Raw genomic sequence first — 4,814 nt, forward strand, 5'->3', positions numbered from 1 at the left:
GAGAGAGAGAGAGAGAGAGAGAGAGAGAGAGAGAGAGAGAGAGAGAGGAGAGAGAGAGAGAGAGAGAGAGAGAGAGAGAGATTGATGTGAGAGAGACACATTGATCGGTTGCCTCCTACATGCACCCTGACTGGATCCAGGATTGAGCTTGCAATGGAGGTATGTGCCCTAGGCCAGAATTGAACCTGTGACCCTTCAGTTTATGGGCCAGTGCTCTAACCACTGAGCACCAGCCAGGGCTCTTTTATTTCATATAAAAATTTTGTTTGAAATAAAGGAAATTAATTGGCATCAATTGAATCTATTATTCATTAAATTTACTATTTTTCTGCAAAGTAATGTTTCTTGGCATGTACTGATTCCCTAATCTGGAATGCCTGCTAAAATATTTTCATTAACATATGTTATATTTACCAGTAAAGGATCTTCCAATTTGGGACTTAGAATACTTAATTTGGAGTATATATAAAGTCAAGAGTAAATGCAGTCAGTATTTCAGCATTATTAAACATAAACCTTGATACTGTCTTACATCAGTTGCAGTTTTTGCTAGTATAATTCATTATTACTTATTCCCTTTGCATTTCTAGAGCAACTATTTCTGTGAAATTTATGCATTTGGATGAAGTGCCCCAGTAGAAAAGAAGCATTTAAATTTTTTTTGAAGGCTGTGGTGTAGTGATGAGAAATTGATAAATAATCTGTCTTTATGCAAAACAATTAAAAACGTTTGTGCATGCACGTTTGATGCATGTCCTGTTTTAAAGATGTTAAGGCCCATCTGATTACCCATTTGTTCTTAAAACAGAGTGGCAGATGATAATCTTCTCTTAAAAATGAGTTAGTTGAGAGGAAACAATTTAAAAATAAAGCACTCCACTCCAACCTGAAAAATCTGTATTTTTTAAAGCTGCATATGTATAAGTATAAGTCTAAGTAGAAAAATGTAGCCATCATATACCAATTACACATGTTACATAAGAGGTAGGGAAATGGATGTGCTCCACATTTTAAGGGATGCAATTTTGTAATACACAGTGCCATATAAGAGATTAAAAGAAAACAAAGTTTATGAAAAATCAAAACTAAAATAAGCTTATTTTTATTTCCAAACTAAGCTTCTTAGCAACTTTAAACCATTTTCTAGTTGTTCTCATCGAGACTTAAATTTATTCTATTCTAACAATTAGTTTAGAAGATCCCCAAACATTCTGCTTATGAAATTGAATATCTTAAGAGCTGTCCATTTCGAAGAATATACCGTGTTCATGGATTGGTAGAATAAACATCATTAAAAGGTCTATACTACCGAAAGCAATCTATAGATTCAATGCAATCTTCATTAAAATACCAATGACATATTTTAAAGACCTAGAACAAACCCTCCGAGAATTCATATGGAATAAAAAAAAGACCCTAAATAGCCACTGCAGTCTTGAGAAAGAAGAACAAAGTTGGAGGGATCACAATACCAGAAATCAGGCTATATTGCCAAGCCATGGTTCTCAAAACTGCCTGGTACTGGCACAAGAGCAGACATATAGACCAATAGAACAGAACAGAGAACCCAGAAATCAACTCAAGACATTATGCTCAATTAATATTTGACAAAGGAGGCAAGAGCATACAATGGAGTCAAGAAAGTCTCTACAATAAACGGTGTTGGGAAAATTGGACACATGCAAAAAATGAAACTAGACCACCAAAGTACACCATTCACAAAAATAAACTCAAAATGGATAAAGGACTTAAATGTACAATGGGAAACCATAAAAATACTAGAAGAAGCCAGGGGAAACAACATCTCAGACATATGCCGAAGCAATATCTTCACTGATACAGCTCCCATGGCATTGGAAACTAAAGAGAAAATAAACCACTGGGACTACATCAAAATATGGAGTTTCCTCAAAATATTAAAAATAGAACTTCCATTTGACCCAGTAATCCCACTTCTAGGAATATATCCCAAGAAAACAGAAATACCAATCAGAAAGGATATATGCACCCCTATGTTCATAGCAGCACAATTTACAATAGCTAAGCTTTGGAAACAGCCTAAGTGCCCATCAACAGATGAGCGGATTAGAAAACCATGATATATCTACACAATGGAATACTACACTGCTGTTAAAAAGAAGGAACTCTTACAATTTGCAACAGCATGGATGGAACTGGAGAGCATTATGCTAAGTGAAATAAGCCAGTTGGAGAAAGATAAACATCACATGATCTCACTCATGTGTGGAATATAATGAGCAACATAAACTGATGAACAGAACCAGAGTCGTAGAAGCATCAAACAGATGGTACAACCTATGAAGAAAGGCGGGGGAGCGGGGTGGTTGTGGTGAGGGGGTAGAGATCAACCAAAAGACTTGCATGCATGCATATGAACATAACCAATGGACACAGACAGTAATGGGGTGAGGGCATGTGTTGGGGGTGGGTGCATCTGGTGAGCGGCCAATGGGGGAAAGCGGAGACTCATGTAATATTTTAAACAATAAAGAATGTAAATGAAAATAAAGAGCTGCCCATTTCTATGAATATTTTACAGAATCTATTATATGTTGGAATATAAGATTGCAACTTTTGAATATCAGCTATCAAGACTGTTTAACACATTTTAAAAATATAATGAAAATAAAAACATTTTATATTGATTTTAAGTTCCACATTCCTGAAAATTTGAAGCAATAACCATGTTATTTATGCATGCAGATAAAACAATAAGGCTATAAAACTTTGGATTTTAAAACTTTTGTAGTATTAGTTATCTATCTATCTATCTATATATATATATATATAAAACCCTAACATGCAAATAGACCAAATGGCCAAATAACCGAACAACCAGTCACTATGATGTGCACTGACAACCAGCAAGTGTGCACAGAACATGGCAGGCATCAGCAGCAGGCAGCAGAGTGCAGAACATGGTGGGCATTGACCACGGCGGGATGGTAGAGCAGGTGAGCAGGGGCACCAGACCAAGGCAGGGCATCAGTCACTGTCATCAGAGCGAGCCTCTGGTGGTTACTGAAAATTCTTTGCTCCTGTGCACCGTGGTCCTGGCAGGTGTTTGCACATGCTGCCGGCACTGGCCCCACTCTCACCCACTGCCAGTGCCTGGTGCTGGCCCCCATTGCTCGGCACTGTCAGTGGGTGACAGCAGTGGCTGCTGGCCCCAATTGTCCCTCAGGGCTTCTGCCCCTCCTCCTGCTCCTGAAGGGCAATCGGGGCCAGCAGCTACCTCTCGCACCCACTGCTGGTGACAGCCCCACTTGCACCCACAGCTGGTGCTGGAGCTGCCACTCACACCTGCTGTTGGTACCCAGCGCTGGTCCTGATTGCTCGGCACCATTAGCGGGTGCGAGCGGCAGCTGCCAGCCCCAATCGCCCCTGATGGCTTCTCCACCTCCCCGTGCTCCTGAGGGGCAATCAAGGCAGCAGCTGCTGCTCGCATTTGCTGATGGTGCTGGCCCTGCTCACACCCACTGCTGTGCTGGCCTCAATCGCTTTGCGCCATCAGCAGGTGCGAACTGGTGGTGGTGGGAGTGGGGCAGCCAGCAGACAGGTGACCAGACTCTGCAGTGGGAGGGGCCAGGTGGGGGGGCATGCAGAATGGGCCGACTCCTGCCCTTGTGCCCACTGCAGCCTCTCGGCCCATAGTTCCTTACAAGGTGCATGAATTCATGCACTGGGCCCCTAGTATATAATAAAGGCAAATGAAAAAGGTAATTGGTAATTTTTTTATTTTATATTTTTATTGATTTTGGAGAGAGAGAGAGAGAGAGAGAGAGAGAGAAAGAGAGAGAAACATCAATGATGAGAGAGAGTCATTGATCATCTGCCACCTGTAGGCCCCCTACTAGGCATCAAGCCTGCAACCCAGGCATGTGCCCCTGACCTGGATTTGAATCCGGTACCTTCAGTCTGCAGGCTGACACTCTATCCACTGAGCCAAACCAGCTAGGGTGGTAATTTTATAATACTATTTTTAATTCATTCCTCAAACAGCTCTGAAGTAATTTACTGTGACAAGGTGTTACAACTACCTTCCTGGATGCATAACAAAAGTTTAGCCACCCAATTGTTTCTATAACTTAAGGACTAATTCTTACTGTCACCGTGAAGTAAAGTTGCTTGGTGTGCATACTGAGTAAAAGAAAAAACAAAGCAAACAAAGCAAACAAAAAACACAAGAAATGCATGCCAGTGAATTACAAACACTGCTATTTAACCGGGTTGGGACCAAAGGTTGTTGGTGCTATTGGCCACAACTATCTAAAAAAAACCACCCAAATGTCAAGCTGACCTCTGAATGGTTACTGGGTGAATACCAAGGTTCAATGGTTTGTTTTGGATGAACATCAAGACATGGGGATGCTTGCCCAACACTTTGGTTAGAGCTCTTTCTTCCATTAGCGTAGTTTAGAAAAGTGTTTAAAGTGTGACTTGCTCTGAACATTCATGGTTCTATTTTTATCACTATATTAAACAAGTGAAAGCACTCCATATTTTGAATGTATTCCCTTTTCTTACATTCATATGGGGCTACAGCCGCATGACCTTCGTTAGTTAGGAATCATTGTTGATAGCAAGACTATGAATATTGTAAATTCAGAACTCGAGAGACAGAAAGTAAAATCATTATGGGCTGTGACGCTCTCTGAGAAAGGCAGACATGGGTGACATAAATGATAGTAATTGGGCTGGAGGCGGGTGGGAACAAGGTCCAAAGGACCTCTCTGAGGAGGTGACATGTAAATTGTGGTCTGAAGGATGAGGAATTGTGCAAAGAAGCAGGG

The 4,814-nt window shown here is 40.9% G+C and overlaps 1 long non-coding RNA gene across 1 annotated transcript in view; it reads right to left on the minus strand.

Annotated features, from left to right (window-relative positions):
* Positions 1-4,814, minus strand: part of LOC102771332 — a 13,990-nt gene that overhangs the window by 8,654 nt on the left and 522 nt on the right. The gene's annotated exons all lie outside the window — the stretch shown is intronic.

The sequence above is a fragment of the Myotis davidii genome, unplaced genomic scaffold (assembly GCF_000327345.1).
Source record: "Myotis davidii unplaced genomic scaffold, ASM32734v1 scaffold967, whole genome shotgun sequence".
In the NCBI taxonomy this organism is placed as follows: Eukaryota; Metazoa; Chordata; class Mammalia; order Chiroptera; family Vespertilionidae; genus Myotis; species Myotis davidii.